Below are 18099 nucleotides of genomic sequence, written 5' to 3' on the forward strand. Positions count from 1 at the left end.
TTCCTGATCCTTATTCCCTGAGTTCTCTTGGAGGCTTTGCTGTTGGGGAGGGACAAAACCATGCTGGTTATTGATGTGAGAGTGAAAGTTCTGGGTGGGGTAATTCTTGTAGTAGGTAAAGCCTTTTTGGTAACCTTGTTGTCCACCTACAAAGTTTACCTCAGCTGTGATGTCTTCCCCTTGAAATGTGTCTTGAAACACATGATTCACATCTCTAATCAAGTTGACTGACTTATGAGAAGCTAGGAGAAGTTTATCTAGCTTCTCATTGAGAGAACAGATGTCTTTCCTTGTTCGTTCATCTTCAGCACACACAGCACCTCTTGAATTCCTGTCAAACTCTGCTCCATAAAGCTCATCACTCTGAGCTACATTCTCCACAAGGGTCATGGCATCATAGACTTCCTTGGTCATGAAATTACCATTTGAAGCAGTGTCCAAGAGTAGTCTGACCTTTGGTAAAGCACCTCTGTAGAAGGTACTTAGCAGCTGAGCATCTGAGAATCCATGGTGAGGGCATTGCATGGTATACCCTCTAAATCTTTCCCAAGCCTCACAAAAGGATTCATGGTTCTTCTGAATAAAACTTGAGATTTCATTTCTTAACCTTGCTGTTCTTGATGAAGAGAAGAACTTGGTTAGAAATGCTCTTTTGCATTGCTCCCATGTTGTGACTGATCCTTGAGGTAGAGACTTTTCCCACTGATGAGCTTTGTCTTCTAGAGAAAAAGGGAATAGCCTCAACTTGAAACTGTCTTCACTCACTCCATTCATCTTAGTTAGATCACAGACTCTATCAAAGTTGTCAATGTGATCTAATGGGTCTTCTAATGCTAAGCCATGGAACTTGTTTGATTGCACCATGTTGATCAAGCCAGATTTGATCTCAAAATCGTTTTCAGGTGTAGGAGCTTGAATCCCATGTCTTTGAGCCTGAGTATTGGCCTCATCACCAGCTCCCACAACTGTTTTTGGACGTGGTACCGGACCCTCTTGCTGATCCTGGTGGTTTACATTACCACCATGAGCCTGTTGCCCTTGATCCATACCCAACCTCTCAATGTGCTCAGCTCTTTCTCTTTGTCTTATTGCTTGACTTCTTGTGTTCATACACCTGAAAACAAAGACAGCACTTGAAAGGTAATCAGTAAAACAAAATAAAATGACTTGATATCAAGAAGATCCAAAGTCCTAATGCTAGAATGAATCTCCAATTGGCAACGGCGCCAAATTGATAGTAGGAATTTTTCAATCCTTGATCAACTCCTCAACTACTCATGTCATCGTAGCACTTGAGGTATCAATCCAAATGGAGAGATTCTAGACACTAGAACTATGAGGAGCTATCTTAATTCAAGTCTAATAAGCAGATCAGTTGGTAACAAGGTGATCTAAAAACATAAAGCAAATAAGAACAAGCAGTAATTAAGAACAAGCAACAAGATAAACAAAACAAAGACTCAAATTCAAAATAAGAGAAAGCTAAACCTCTAGATGTGATCATTGATCAGGGTGCTTTAAATGTGAATTCATGATGCTAAGCAAACAATGCAACACTTGCAATTCTTTAGTCTAGACTTCCCAATCAGATTAATTCATTCTCATGACAAAAAATTCCTTTGTTAATTACCAAATCAAGACTAATTCCCATTAGATGAATAAGCAATCAACAAGCATAAGGTTCCAAGTCTAAAATGACCAGACAGCCTCTTTGTGCATCAAAATAAGAGCTAAGAAAGACTGAATCTTATACAGAAAAATAAAGCAAGCATCATATGATCTCAAATTACAATTAACTCTAATCTAGATTAATCCTCTCATGAAGGAATTAACCTCTACACTAATCCATTTTCAAACCAAATCATCATTTGTGAAATATGAATCAATGAGCATTAAGAAACAGTTCTAATATGTCATTCATGCATTTAACAATCATTCCCATGATGAAAAAGGCATAAACCCTTAAGTTAGGTCATTCAGGCATTTCATCAAACACCTTGTGGGTGGAGAAATGCCTAAGTTCTAGATCAAGCTTATAATGAGAGATCTAGCATTAAGAGCAGCTAACTAAGGAAAGGAAATAAGAATCTATAACCTAAACATCATAAATCAAACATCAAGGCACCCTAATCTACACACCTAGAAGCTTAAAAGAAGACTACTCACTAAATCATGATGAACACACAATTTCGTTTGCAAGAAGTGATGTTAATCATGATTGGAAGCAAAGATAAGAAGATGAGATGATAAGAAACAGACTTAGATTGATTAAATCCTTGAGATATCTCTTAACAGACTCGTTTTTTTAACAAAAGGGGAAAGAGAAACAAGAGAAAACAAAGCTTTAGTTTTGGAAAAAACCCTAAAAAGCATATATAGTGTCTCTTGCGGACCGGGTCAGCCCAGGACAAACTGGGTACTGACCCGGCTTCAAATGGGTCATGTCTCAAGTGTGCGACATGGTCAGGTGCTTCCCAAGTCGCAGGCCCAAGTCGCACAGCCATAGAAGCAGCCTTGTAATGCCATAAATCCCTCAGCCCCAGCCGCATGCCTATCTAGGTGTAAACAGCGAATGTTTGTGCTGCTCAGGCTTCCTTCTCTTCAACTCGCACAACCAGGACGCATTATGGAGATAATATTTGTGCGAGATGGTCACTTCCTTGCCCAAGTCGCATGCCCAAGTCGGTGTAATTTTCGAACACATGTGCTACTTGGTTCTACTTCATGTCCAACTCGCAGGTCTATCTCGCACAGCATTGTGGACTTACTCAAATTTGATTCTGGAAGTCTCTACCTTTCTCAGTGTCTCCTTACACTCATCTCTAAAGTCTCAACTTGTTTTCAGAGCGTTGAACATTCATGGGTGCGAGTTAATCAAGTCGCAGTACCGTATTGCACAACCTAAGCCTTCTCGGACCACTTTGCATTGAGGGGAGCGTAACTTCCAGGATATGGCTCTAAATGGCATTCTTTAAACTGCATTGGAAAGACAACTTAAATATCTCGAACTTTGGTGAAGGGTTAGGGTTCAGTTGACGTCGGCAAGGGCTCCGTTCCACCGGTTCTTTGATGCGCGTTGCGTTGGTCCTTTATCCTTTCCGAGACATGTACTGCTTCTTATTGCCGTAACATTCAGCTCAAAACTGAAAATAGGACGATCTAAAGTGTTATGGAAACTAGACTCGACGCTCTTGATTCATTATGAAGACTCCGGAGGCTGAATCCTGGTGAAAGTCCTCTTTCTCAGGTGATCAAGTTGAGGGATCGTCGGCTCCATAACACTTGTCCGAGTCTGATGCACATAAGGTGATGGTCTCTCCATGGCTTTTGTCCCAATTGCTCCCAGTTAGCTCCAAATGACCTGTAAACACTCCAAAAGTGCAAAAGTCTCTAGGACCTAATGCAATTCCTAACTAAAGACAAAAGCAAAGACAAATATATGTAAAACTACTTAAATGTATGCATGAAACTCAATATTTGGACAAAAATGCAATCCTAAACATGACAAAATATAAGAATATCAGGTATGCTCATCTAAACTCTTGCTGTAGACTAAGATGTCGTCAAAGTAAACTATACAACAAAATCTACAATGAATGCTCTAAGAACATGATTCATCAACCTCATGAAGGTACTAGGAGCATTTCTCAACTGAAATGGCATAACTAACCATTCATACAACCCATGCTTAGTCTTGAAAGCTGTTTTCCATTCATCACCCTCTTTCATTCTAATTTGATGATAACCACTTTTAAGATCTATCTTAAAAAAGACACTAGATCCATGCAACTCATCAAACATATCATCAAGTCTAGGAATAGGGTGGCAATACTTTACAGTGATGTTGTTGATAGCTCTGCGGTCAACACACATAAGCCAGCTTTGAACTTTCTTTGGCACGAATAGAACAGGCACATAACAATGACTCATACTCTCACGAATATTGACTTTTTCCATAAGCTCACTCAGTTGCCGCTACAATTCCTTTTCTCCTTTGGATTAGTTGCTACCAATAGATCTTCTTTTGCAGGCAGCTCCTCATTCTCTTCTAGAGACGTTTCTGAATCTTCTTTCTATTCTTCTGATTCATACTTCCCACTCTCCAAGACAATCATCACCTTTCTGTTGGGGCATTCGTTGGCATAATGTCCATTTCCATGACACCTGAAGCAGCTAACCTCTCGAGTTCTAGTAGAGACCTCAGCCTTGCCTTTGTAGTCGTTGTTGGAGGAGATCTGTTTTGTTAAATCCTTTGGCTTAAAATTTGCTCTATCCGCCTTTGAATAACTTGTCTTAGCATTAGAGGACCCTGCTCCATAAGTGTATTCCAAACCCCTCCTCTTGATTTGTTGCTCAACTAGAACCGCTTTATGCAAGATCTCTTCTAAATCTCCATATGTTTGCATCTCGATTCTGTCTTGCACTTCTCGATTCAATCCACTTAAGAATCTTGCCATAGTAGCCTCACTGTCTTCTTCTAAGCCTTGATCATTAGACTCTCCATCTCCTGAAAATAATCCTCAACGCTTTTAGTTCCCTGAGTTAACCTCCTCAGCTTCTGGTGCAACTCCCAATGGTAATGACTAGGAACAAAACACTTCATCATGATAGCTATCATCTTATTCCATGTTTCAACCGGAAGCTCTCTGTTGCGTCTACGGATTGTAACTAGTTAATGCCACTAGGTGACAGCTTAATCATAAAACTCTGTAGTGGCAAATCGGATTTTCTTGAAATCTGGCAGGTCTTGACAGTTAAAGCATCTTGATCTTCTTTCCCACTATAGGTAAACGTCTGGATCATTTTTGCCATGGAATAGTGATAACACTGTATTTGTACCCATTTCCACCATTGATTTCAATGCTTTTTCAAAAGTTTTAATTAGTTTTAGAACTTTTATTATGGCTTTTCTATGTTTGTAGTTTCAAGGCTCTTTTCAAGAAACTTAAAGGAAAAACATGGCAAAATGGGAGAAATCCACATTTTCAGCTTAGAGTCAGACTGTCAGAAGTTCAGCCTCAAATGAAGTCTTTCTCACCGTCGGATCCAGCTCAAATTTAGAGACATTCAAGAAGAGACAACAAGATTTCCATAACACTTTACATCAGGAAAATCAAACGGTGCAATCAAAAGTTATGTGAAGAGAAAGTTGACCAAATTCACCAGTCCCGAAAGACTCTCACTCGCGGCAAAAGTGCAATCCACCTGCCCCGGAGGACTCTCACCTGCGGTGGACCTATGCCGAGCCACAAGGCCCAACATTAAAGCCCATTTCGTCATTCCTCTTCAGAGAAGCCCTAATTAAGACCTGGAAGACCTTATGACCTATAAATACATTTCTTAGCAGCCCTAATCGGGTGTGTGCTCCTGTAATGAGTGTTTGAGGTACCAAACTTTGTTTTCTTAGGTTTAGGCGATGGAGATAAGGATTCTTTCCCTGAACCATTGTTCTTTCTCCTTTTTATCTATTTAGATTTTCCATTCCATTTTTATGCATCTTTCATATCTTTTATCATTTTCTGCATCATGTTAGATTAGTCCTAGAGAGTCAAGTTTATAAAGAGTATCGAAGGGCTTAGGTTTTCTAGATTTCTAAGCCATATTCTAGATCTCATCTCTTCTAAGTTGTTTATACTGCATGAGGTTAGCTTCATGACCTAATCTCTGAGCCTAGGATCAATCAGAGCCACGAGTGTGCTGTATCAGAAAATCCTTACCTAGCTTCAGAAGAACATAGTCGCTACAGGAGTCGAAAGCTTCCTGTAGAGAAAATGTGAGCAAAATAATTAAGTTGTAATTGCATGATCTTATTTACGGCATGAGAGCGAGAGTTAATTGTCGTATTAAGTGATTAGTTGGTTAAGGTGACGAGAGTTGGTTTGCCATACATGTGCCTATTCTAGTTCAATGAAGATACTGGAAATACATAAGGATAAATCACGCGGAGACTAATTGGAAATTCTTAGACATCGATTAGGGTAAACCGGAGAAGTCTGCGCCGTCGCCTATGAGTTTAGATCCCTGGTTTGAGTCGAACACCTTTCATATATTTCTTTAGCAACTCATTTTCATTGCATTTAGTTTTCGGTAAATATTAGGTTAGGATTAGTTTAGGATCCCGTAAACCAAAAACCCCAAAAACCCCCATGTGTTTATGACTTCGCTTACCATCCCAGTTGGAAGTTTTTTTGCAGATTAGACATCTTCCCTGTGGATCGACACCCTAAGTCCTGCAATGTACATTTGTGCACTTTCAGACATTAGGATTTTATAAATTTAAAACTCTGGACCAACGGGCCTGGAAAGACCTGCGATCCCGAGGCCCATCAAAGTTTTTGGCGCCGTTGCCGGGGAAGGTTTAACCGCTGGAAGTTTAACCAAGGAAGGTTTAGCCGCTGGAGGTTTAACCAAGGAAAGTTTAGCCGCTGGAGGTTTAACCAAGGAAGGTTTAGCCGTAGAGGGCTATATATGTCGAGCTTCTGCCAAAATTCATAGAAAATAATCCGAACTCTAAACACCCTATTTTCTTTTTCTGCTTATTCTCTCTTCTGTTTGCCCTAGTTTCTTTTTCTTTTTCAGATTTCATCTGCATTTCTAGTTAAAGACTATAAACCAAAGCGCTTGATGGGAGGCAATCCATTTAGATATTTATCTATTTATCTCAATGTCCTTTTTCTATTGAATTTTTGTTTTTCCTATTCTATACAAGCCTTAGTATGCATCAAAAACCAAAAAAAAAAAGAGAAGAAAAGGGAGCTGACCGCGGCCGAGGAGCTTTCAGCCCCGTCCAAGAGGCGTTTTGCCGCAGCCGTGACAACCTGGCCCGCGGCCAAGCTCGGTTTGGCCACCCTTGGCTATTTTGATGTGTGTCGTGTTGAGGGTTGTCAAGTTTTCTCAGGGGTACGAACGATTCAAAACATTGCTAGAGAGTAAATTTGATAATATCTTAGCTTAAACTTTTCGAACTGGAGTCACAGATGTATGAATACGCCACTGTCGTGATCATAGACAACTATCTCTCTCAACCCTGACCAGTAGGTTTCCACTCTGGCCCTGGAAAAGAAGAGATGCATTATGTTTAAGACTCGTCAGCATTCACAAATCGCCCATAGGTAGGTTTCCACTCCTATGTTTGTTTTGCTCTCCGAAACTAGATCTGACACCGAATGAACACTTTCGTGTCACCAAGCATCTGGATCAGATTGTAGTTCATGACGTTACTCTCATGCAGTAAAAACGAATTCAGAAGAAAAAGTTCTAAGATTTGGCTCAAAAGCTCATGGAATCCTCATCGAACATATAAATCCCCATCGAAAATCCCTAGTCCCAACAATAAAACTACTCAGACATGATGAAAGAAATCAAAAACATAGTATTAAAAAGTAGAATAGAAACCGAAATTGAAAAAGAAAGAACAAAGGGTCCAAGAGACAAATCTCTCTCTCGCTAAAACCTAAAACTTAAAAAGTATTCTAAAACAATAAGAACATATGAGGGCCTACGAATTAGGGTTCCTAAAACATGTATTTATAGTGCTCAAGACATCTCTAGGGTCTAGGGTTCCGGAATCAAAGGTGGGAAAATGATATGGGCTTCAGAAATGGGCCTTCGGGGTCAGAGTTAGCTGGCCGCGGTCGGGATGAGTGTGACCGCGGGAAATGGGTGGGTGGCCGCGGTCGCGGTGCTTCTGACCGCGGGAAATGCTCTGTTGGCCGCGGGTGGAAACGCTTGCCGGCTGGTTTACGGGACATCTTGATTTTCGCGTATCTTTTGATTGAACCGTTGGAATACCAAGCTGTAAAGTGTGCTGGAAAGCTGATACTTCCATCTTTAAGATCTCCAAATTTGAGCTGGATCAGACGGTGAGAAGACCTTCAATCAGCGGTGAACTTATGACGGTTTGACTCTGAGCTGAAATCTGGTTTTCAATCCATTTTGTTAAACTTTTCCCTAAGTTACCTGAAAAGAGTCTTGGAACTAAAAATACTAGAAAAACGTAATAAAAGTACTTGAAAGCAATTAAAAACATAGAAAAAGTATTTCAAAATGATCCATAAAAGTGGTGAAAATACGGTTTTATCAACTCCCCTAGACTTAAACTTTTGTTTGTCCTCAAACAAAGCAAAAGCCTAAACTGGTTAAGTTAAAACAAGAATAGGGAATGCACAAATCTCAGAGACATGAACTCCTAAACTTAGTCTAGAAAATTCTCACCAATGCACAAAAGATACTAGTCCACTTTTTCCGTCATGCATAACTTAAACAATCTAAATCTTGATTCCAGTCAACTAGCTCTCTACATTCATTAAGTTCAATAGTGAGTTCTCATTAAAGACATCATCCAGGGTAGACGGCGTTTGGCATTAAAAGGCTATTTAAGTGGTGGAGTTAAAGTGTTTTGGGTTACCTGATGAATCTGGAGGATGCAAGATAATATGCAAAACCGCAAGAGAGATAAGGATCTGTTGATGACCTCAATTTTCAGTCACTTCTTCTTGCCAAATGTTGTTGCATAATCCTTCCTCCTTTGTTGTAAACAGCTATTCCCCCATACTTAGATTCTTTCCGGGAATCAGAAAATGATCTCCAAAACTCCATAAAATCAGACTCCAGTTGTCTTGGGACTTAAAATTCGACCTCTCTAGACTTTCTAAGGCTTTAATTTCCTTCTTTTCTTATTTTTGGATTTATTATTTTTTTTTATTTTTTTTTTTTGAAAAGGAAATGCCTTTTAAAGAGAGAGAGTAGAGGACGAGATTGTACCAAAATCTGAGATTTTTCTAAGGCAAACTGAGCTTCCTCTCGTGTTGAATCCTTCCTGGAACCTTTCCGGCAAATCGCAGGTCTCTGTCCTTGGTGACTGAAAACTGCGTCGTTCCTCTTTCTCTCCAACGTTTTTGCACTTATTTGCATATAAGACAATAGAAAACAAGACTGCATGTGGTTTGAAAGAGGACTGGTTAAGGTAGGGAACTAGCGAAAGATTAACTAGCCATTCAGGATCAACTGAGAGTGGTAAAAGGATAAAGGAGTCCTGAATGTATGATTCGTTTCCCTGGTCTAATGCTTCAATTAGAAAGTTAAGTCCAAATTAAGTCCAAATAAAACAGAGCTAGTGTATTCCTTCAACTAAATCGAAATCATTCAAATTCCTCTGGGGTAATTCGTTTCAAATGTGCTTAGCTACCGCCTAGTCTAGTCCTAAATCATGAATGAGCATGTCACTAGGAACAGTCTAAAAGCACACAGTCAACTATCATTGATTCATGTTCACCATTCCCTTTAAAAACATATTTTGTTTTGAAAACCGATTTTGAAAAAATTTAAGGAAAATGCAAAAAGTGTAGATAATGCAAGACTCATGAAAGAAAAGTGGTTAGCAAGGGATGAAATCCTCCCCCAGACTTAACTCACACTGTCCTCAGTGTGAAACAAATCGAGATTGGATGAGAAAAATGCATAGATAATCGAATTGGTAAGGCCAAAGAGAACTTACTGGATCCGGGATGCTGGTGGAGATGAACCGGATTCATTCGAAGAGGTTTGGGAAGGTGATAGGTGGTGATGAAGGTGGTGGAAAGTGATGAATGAGGTGGAATGGGGATTAGTGAGGTGGAATGAGGTGAAGTGGGTGGTTTGGGGTCGGGTTTGATCTCAACGACCATTTGCCGCGGTCAGGAGCCACGCGACCGCGGCAAACCAGTGCTCGGCCGCGGTCAGAAAGACGCGACTGCGGTCGAAGGGGTGTTTCCCGCGGTCATAACACCTGCGACCGCGGGGGCTTATCTCGTGCCTCTTCCTGCTTCTCCTTGGTTCCTGCTGGGCCAAGCAGTCAGAGACCATCCTTCTTTCTGGTTTTTTCGGGTTTTTTGATTTTTTTAGTTTTTTTTTGTTTTATAAGAAACACCTGTAACTAAGAAAAAGAAAAAGATCAATAGAAAAAGAAAGAAAAATCCTAAAGAAAACAATACCTAAATGGGTTGCCTCCCATTAAGCGCTTCTGTTTTAAGTCGTTTAGCTCGACTTTTGGTGTTGGACGTGGCTTAGTCCAATGAAGAAGACCTTGTCCTGAGACAAGTCTTTTTCGACATCTCCTTGCTTTGCCTAGGAGGTTCTTCGTCACTCCAAAGTTCTTCTTCAAACTCTTCTGTTGCAGAACGTTTTCCTGCTTTGCTGTTGTATGGGACAGCTTCTGTGAAGACATCTTTGTCGATATTAGCAAATGAAATCCTCCGGTTTGGCCAGTCCATTATAGCTCTGGAAGTTGCTAGAAAAGACCATCCGAGAATCACTGGATATGTTGCATCTCTCGTCTCGACAATGTAGAAGTCGACAGGCACTATGCAATCTCCTTTTCTCAAAGGAATTTCATGAGCTATTCCTTGAGGTGTTGCATTGGAATCATCAGCTAGACTAATGTTTGCTCTAGTCCTGCGCAGGTGTTTAATACCAAGTTTCAAAGCAATTGCCTTGGACATCATGTTAAGACAAGCTCCAGAATCACAAAGCACGTTTTTAAACATTTCTCCTATAATAGAACAAGAGATAAGAAACTGACCTGTAGTCTTGACCTTATGGAGAATTCGAACTTGCCTTTCTCTATAGGTGTTGGCTGGTGTTTCAAATGCAGAATAGGATTCACAAAAGAAAGCTGCAGCATCGTATTCAATGATTGAATCGATGTATGACATCTTTATCTTGCTGCATATCGGGTCTTCTTGGATTGAAGAGTCAGCTGAATCTTCAACACATTCCCTTACCATCATACAAGGTAATGATTCCTGCCAATCTGTTTCTTCATCTGAAACTTGGTTTTCTTCTCCCTGAGTTGCTTTTTTAGGTGCTGGAGGTTGAAGTTGGGACAGAAGATGTATTATTTTTCTCTCAAATCCCGGAGGTGGATCTGAACGACCAACTCCCGCGGTCAGAGGCGTCGCGACCGCGGGAAAAGGAGCCTTGGCAGCGGTCAGGATGCTTGGACCCGCGGCTCCGGATATAACTTGCTCATAGTCCGTTTCTTCCTTCTTGTACTTGACACGAACTTCTCCAACTTCTTTATTGGGTAGACCAGCATCATATGAACTCATACCAGGGCGTTGTTGTTTATCTTCATCAGGATCTTTGGGAGATCTCTTAGAAAATCTCTCAATTTGCTCAATGTTGGGCATCTGTTCCATTCTTGCATCAATCTCCCGTGCTTTGAGCTCGAGTTTGTTCAGCCTGTGCTCGATCTCTTGCAACTCTTCGTCTGTCTTCTCTCTATACCAGGAGACAGATTCTCTGACTTCTTTAATTTCCTGCTTTGATTCGACAATATCACTTGAATTCTGTATGATGTCATACCCTTGTCTTGTCTGCTCTGTTGCGACTTGGTGGATCATCCCAGCTAATGTTTGTACGTTCTTGTGGGTTTGTTCTTCCAGAACTCGAACATGATTGGCCAGATCATCGAATTTTCTGTTGAACTCTTCAGAGATTGAATCAATTCTCTTGAGCAGGGTGTTTTCGGTGAGAATCTGCTGATCAAGGAACTGGTTTATCATTCTTCGAGGCGTCCCAAACATCTGCTGATCCTCAAGTTATCCTCTTGCTGATTAGGGTTCTGCGGTGGAGGATTATAGGCGTGTGGTTCGAAGTAGGTCGGAGGTGGACCATAAGGATCTTCCCGGCGTCGAACAGACTCTCTGCGCCGGTGGTATGGATGATTTGGCTGGCTGTATCAATCCATGTAGCTAAGATCTCGGGCTTGGTGTTGTTCTCTGCGTCTGGTGGCTTGAGGAGTGTTGTAGAAACCTTCCTCATAGTGTGGATTTCGATTTATAGGATCCATATTTTCTGAAATGGAAACAAAATAACCGAAAAATGGAAATATGCAGAAAAAGGGGTTCTAGAGTCGATTTACCAACCTTTCTTAGGGTTTTGCGGAAAAGCAAACGCGTGCCTTCCCCGGCAACGGCGCCAAAAACTTGATGTGTGTCGTGTTGAGGGTTGTCAAGTTTTACCCTAAATGAAATCAATAGCCGTAAGTGAAAAGCTGATCGATTGTAGTACTTAGGGATCGAATCCACAGGGAAGGAGGATCTTTCCTGCAAAAGCCTTCGAAAGAAATATAAAGTAAGGAAGTCTAGAACCAAACGGTTTTGTGAGGGTTTTGGTGGTGTGTTTAAAATGTAAAAACGAATCTTAAAGAGAAAGTAAGGGAATTAAAATGACCTAATAACTAAACTTAGCGAAAACGAGTAAAAATGAGAAAAACGGGTAACCTAATTGCTTAAATGAAAATCGATTGAAAGGGAATGAAAATAGTAAACTAAAGCTTGAAATAAAACGGTGTGAATCTATAAGAAAAGAGGCGCTGGGGTTCAGGGAAGTTTTCTCAGGGGTACGAACGATTCAAAACATTGCTAGAGAGTAAATTTGATAAGATCTTAGCTTAAACTTTTCGAACTGGAGTCACGGACGTATGAATACGCCACTGTCGTGATCATAGAAAACTATCTCTCTCAACCCGGAGACTAATTGGAAATTCTTAGACATCGATTAGGGTAAACCGGAGAAGTCTGCGCCGTCGCCTATGAGTTTAGATCCCTGGTTTGAGTCGAACACCTTTCATATATTTCTTTAGCAACTCATTTTCATTGCATTTAGTTTTCGGTAAATATTAGGTTAGGATTAGTTTAGGATCCCGTAAACCAAAAACCCCAAAAACCCCCATGTGTTTATGACTTCGCTTACCATCCCAGTTTGAAGTTTTTTTGCAGATTAGACATCCCTGTGGATCGACACCCTAAGTCCTGCAACGTACATTTGTGCACTTTCAGACATTAGGATTTTATAAATTTAAAACTCTGGACCAACGGGCCTGGAAAGACCTGCGATCCCGAGGCCCATCAAAGTTTTTGGCGCCGTTGCCGGGGAAGGTTTAACCGCTGGAGGTTTAACCAAGGAAGGTTTAGCCGCTGGAGGTTTAACCAAGGAAAGTTTAGCCGCTGGAGGTTTAACCAAGGAAGGTTTAGCCGTAGAGGGCTATATATGTCGAGCTTCTGCCAAAATTCATAGAAAGTAATCCGAACTCTAAACACCCTATTTTCTTTTTCTGCTTATTCTCTCTTCTGTTTGCCCTAGTTTCTTTTTCTTTTTCAGATTTCATCTGCATTTCTAGTTAAAGACTATAAACCAAAGCGCTTGATGGGAGGCAATCCATTTAGGTATTTATCTATTTATCTCAATGTCCTTTTTCTATTGAATTTTTGTTTTTCCTATTCTATACAAGCCTTAGTATGCATCAAAAACAAAAAAAAAAGAGAGAAGAAAAGGGAGCTGACCGCGGCCGAGGAGCTTTCAGCCCCGGCCAAGAGGCGTTTTGCTGCAGCCGTGACAACCTGGCCCGCAGCCAAGGTCGGTTTGGCCACCCTTGGCCATTTTGATGTGTGTCGTGCTGAGGGTTGTCAAGTTTTACCCTAAATGAAATCAATAGCCGCTAGTGCACAGCTGATCGATTGTAGTACTTAGGGATCGAATCCACAGGGAAGGAGGATCTTTCCTGCAAAAGCCTTCGAAAGAAATATAAAGTAAGGAAGTCTAGAACCAAACGGTTTCGTGGGGGTTTTGGTGGGGTGTTTAAAATGTAAAAACGAATCTTAAAGAGAAAATACGGGAATTAAAATGACCTAATAACTAAACTTAGCGAAAACGAGTAAAAATGAGAAACACGGCTAACCTAATTGGTTAAATGAAAATCGATTGAAAGGGAATGAAAATAGTAAACTAAAGCTTGAAATAAAATGGTGTGAATCTATAAGAAAAGAGGCGCTGGGGTTCAGGGAAGTTTTCTCAGGGGTACGAACGATTCAAAACATTGCTAGAGAGTAAATTTGATAAGATCTTAGCCTAAACTTTTCAATCTGGATTCACGGATGTATGAATACGCCACTGTCGTGATCATAGACAACTATCTCTCTCAACCCTGACCAGTAGGTTTCCACTCTGGCCCTGGAAAAGAAGAGATGCATTATGTTTAAGACTCGTCAGCATTCACAAATCGCCCATAGGTAGGTTTCCACTCCTATGTTTGTTTTGCTCTCCCAAACTAGATCTGACACCGGATGAACACTTTCGTGTCACCAAGCATCTGGATCAAATTGTAGTTCATGACGTTACTCTCATGCAGTAAAAACGAATTCAGAAGAAAAAGTTCTAAGATTCGGCTCAAAAGCTCATAGAATCCTCATCGAACATATAAATCCCCATCAAAAATCCCTTAGTCCCAACAATAAAACTACTCAGACATGATGAACGAAATCAAAAACATAGTATTAAAAAGTAGAATAGAAACCGAAATTGAAAAAGAAAGAACAAGGGTTCAAGAGACAAGTCTCTCTCTCCCTAAAACCTAAAACTTAAAAAGTATTCTAAAACAATAAGAACATATGAGGGCCTACGAATTAGGGTTCCTAAAACATGTATTTATAGTCCTCAAGACATCTCTAGGGTCTAGGGTTCCGGAATCAAGGCTGGGAAAATGATATGGGCTTCAGAAATGGGCCTTCGGGGTCAGAGTTAGCTGACCGCGGTCGGGATGAGTGTGACCGCGGGAAATGGGTGGCTGGCCACGGTCGCGGTGCTTCTGACCGCGGGAAATGCTCAGTTGGCCGCGGGTGGAAACGCTTGCTGGCTGATTTACGGGACATCTTGCTCTTCGCGTATCTTTTGATTGACCGTTGGATTGCCAAGCTGTAAAGTGTGCTGGAAAGCTGATACTTCCATCTTTAAGATCTCCAAATTTGAGCTGGATCAGACGATGACAAGGCCTTCAATCAGGGGTGAACTTCTGACGGTTTGACTCTGAGATGAAATGGTTTTCTATCCATTTTGTTAAACTTTTCCGTAAGTTACCTGAAAAGAGTCTTGGAACTACAAATACTAGAAAAACGTAATAAAAGTACTTGAAATCAATTAAAAACATAGAAAATGTATTTCAAAACGATCCATAAAAGTGGTCAAAATACGGTGTTATCATATTTCCACCTCTACCTTGATCTAACTCAGAACCCATTTGAGGAAGCACCACTCCACATCAACCACCATCCACCATTCACCACTCTATAACCTCCACAACCACCTCATAACCCATCACCAACACCAGGTAATTTTTGTTTTCCTTTATCTTCTCAATTATTACATACTCTATTTCTCATCCTTCCCTGATTTATTTCACACTGGGGACAGTGTGATTTAAGCCTCGGGGAGGATTCCATCCCTTGCAAAATTTTTCTTAAATTTTTTTTTTTTTTTGGTTTTCTTAAAACTTTTCAAAAGTCTTTCGAGTTTCAAAATGTGTTTTCAAAGGCCAAACATGTTTTGAGGGAATGATGACAAAATGGATGATGATCACCAACCTGTTTGCGTCTACACCATCCGTTTATGAAAGCTCTTTCAAGGTTTAGTACTAGACTAGGCGGTAGCTGTGTGAGTCAAAACTCGCACAATCAAAATTTGTTAAGGAAAAAGAGGGATTTAAAGCTTCAAAGTGAAAATCTCAAGAACAAAGATTGAAAAGTAGTTTTATTGCTTAGGATTTTTGCGATTGTGTAAAAGTTACATAATGAAAGAATTACATCGACTATTTATAGTAAGCCTACAAATCGCCTTGCAGAGATTTTCTCTCGAGATTCTCGGAAATTTTCCTTTTCTTCTGTGCGGCTGATGACTTCAATCTCTCTTAGGGTAAAATCTCTTGGACTCGTCATCGGGCTTTCCCAATTATCCAGCTCGGCCCATTAACACTTTCGACTCTCCGGCTCGGCCCATTCTCTTCCTTGTTTATAGATGGCTTCTCGGCTCCGGTACACGAGGAATCCCTCGAACCAGATCGGTTCGGCTCGGTTTTTCTTGTCCACACAGTTTGGCTTGGTCCAACCGAGATCTTTCTCAATTTAGCTCAGTTTTGCCGAACCACATCTTGGTTCGGCACGGTCCAAGATGGCATTTGATTCGGTCTGGCTTAATTGAATCGATCGTTCGGTTTATCGAAATTTTGGGTCGGTTTATGGTATCGGTTCTGAAGCCTGATTTTGACACTTAGTCTTTTTAGGCTGCTAAACTCCTGGGGGTGAAAACCAACCCCAGCTTGTCATTTTCGTATACGAAGATGTCGAGGTTAAATGCGCAAGACCGATGTTAACTGCCGAATCACGCGATAAGTCCCCTTGTCGAGGTTTTGAGGCTCAGCTCGGTTCTTTGCTTCTTTTTTTTTTTTTTTGCTTTTGCCGAGCCAAAGGGGTGTGCTTGGGGGACGTTTGACGAGCCAAAACGAAATGCCGCTTCTGCTTTTACCGAGCCAAGGTTAATCGGCTGGATGCGATGCCATAGAATTACCAAAGTGAATTGCCGAGCCGAAACAATGAGGAAATTAGAACAGGTTATCTTGCCGAATCGATACAACGAGCGACACATTAAGTGTTGCCGAGCCGAGGTGAAGAAGAGTGATACAACTAAAGTGGCCGAACTGAGGCAACGAAGAGCGATGCTGCTAGAGTTGCCGAGCCGAGGCAAATAGGATATTGACGCAGCTAAAGTTGCCGAGGTATTAGTTTTGGTTCGGCGAGCTGTTCTCGCAAACAAAGCTGCGATTTATTTGCCGAAACATTCTTATATGAATGGACAAACTGACGAATTTTATCGAGATGAAGATCTTCCGAGATGAGAAAAGTTCCGATCTACTTCAAATAGGAAGATGCCGAGGATTTTTCCGAAATAATTTTTTTTTTTAGTCTCGGGCTTGGGCCTTAAGGTCTACTTTTCGTTTGGGAGAGTTGAGAAAGCGGGAGCCTCATTTGCCGGGGCCCCTGGTAGTTCAGATTCTTCTACTTCTTCAGTCGATATGATCGGATAGATGGTGCGATTATCTTTTCGCGACAAAAAGGAGAAAGCTGACAAGGAAAAGGCGAGCCGAGCCCAAGGAGCAGAGATATCGTCTGCTCAAGCCAAGCCGACCCTTCTTGCGGTCAATGAAACAAGCACCGAGGCTGCAGGCAATACCAAAAAAATTTCTAAGGTCGTCGATACGAACCCAGCTGGCATTCGTGTTTCGGAGAAGGCTCCCGAGATCCCTTTCGTGGTATCAGAAAAGGATGTCACCGGATCTTCCGAGGTTCCTGCATCCGGTGGTGAGGATCGAGTCATCGTCTTGCGGTTTGCCAAGCCGATCGAGGCCTTCTGCTTCCGCCCTGACAAAACACAAAGGTAGCTCGAATCGGAAGCATTCTGCTTCAGAGAAGGTGACAAGGTAAAGGATGTTGCCGTGCTAAAGAAGAGGCACACCATACTGATCGACAGCGAAGCTGCTCCTACTGTCATCGATGACGCTTCTGCTTCGGCAACACTTCTGTCAAAGATCAACAACAAAGGTGTTCGGATGCCGCCTGTGGACTCGCTCACGAAAGCAAAATCCTACGCGAGTATGTCTCAGCGAGGGACTAAGGTAAGTTCTTAAAACTTTAGCTTGTTTTTGTTTAAGTATTGGCTCGTGTTTCACACTTGTGTTATTTTGCAGTTTGTGGCTTCGATAAACGAGATGATCGCGGGATACGAGGCAGATGCTTGCAGGAATCGACGAGGCGAGGAAAGACGCTATCATGCTTCAGACAAAGCTGCCCAGACGAAGGCTCGAATCAAGGCTCTTGAGGTGGAGAAGAAGACGCTGAAGGACGAGTGCGTTAAGGCGACCGATATGGCCGTTCGGTTTGAGTAATCAAGGACTAGGAAAGATGCCGACATTGCTTCTTTGCAGAGGCAGCTGGCCGAGAAAGATGCTCTCCACGAGGCCAACATCTAGAAAGCTGTAAAATCTGCAAGGAGGGACCTGAACGAGAAGGTGCGAAGTCGAAACGGAGAAGCTGAAGCTGTGGCGAGCCGACCTGGCGGGAGCCGACGAGGGGTTCGAGAGAGTCGCTACTTGTCTTAGGGGTGAGCTAACTTGAGTCCCGTTTTTTGAGGATTCGGTTAGTGCTAACCTTGGGAACGAATCGGTTGAAGCTACTGCACTTAGGGTTGGTGTGTCCGAGCCGACGGGTTCCAACATCGGAACACCGCGAGTTG

The 18099-nt window shown here is 41.6% G+C and overlaps 1 non-coding gene across 1 annotated transcript; it reads left to right on the plus strand.

The window, feature by feature from the left end:
- Positions 1–502: 502 nt before the first annotated feature.
- On the plus strand, positions 503–609 carry LOC112087018. Its single transcript, XR_002899866.1, has one exon. It is a non-coding gene; the product is annotated as a small nucleolar RNA R71 (small nucleolar RNA).
- Positions 610–18099: the final 17490 nt, after the last annotated feature.

The sequence above is a fragment of the Eutrema salsugineum genome, unplaced genomic scaffold, assembly GCF_000478725.1.
Source record: "Eutrema salsugineum unplaced genomic scaffold, Eutsalg1_0 scaffold_2, whole genome shotgun sequence".
NCBI lineage: Eukaryota > Viridiplantae > Streptophyta > Magnoliopsida > Brassicales > Brassicaceae > Eutrema > Eutrema salsugineum.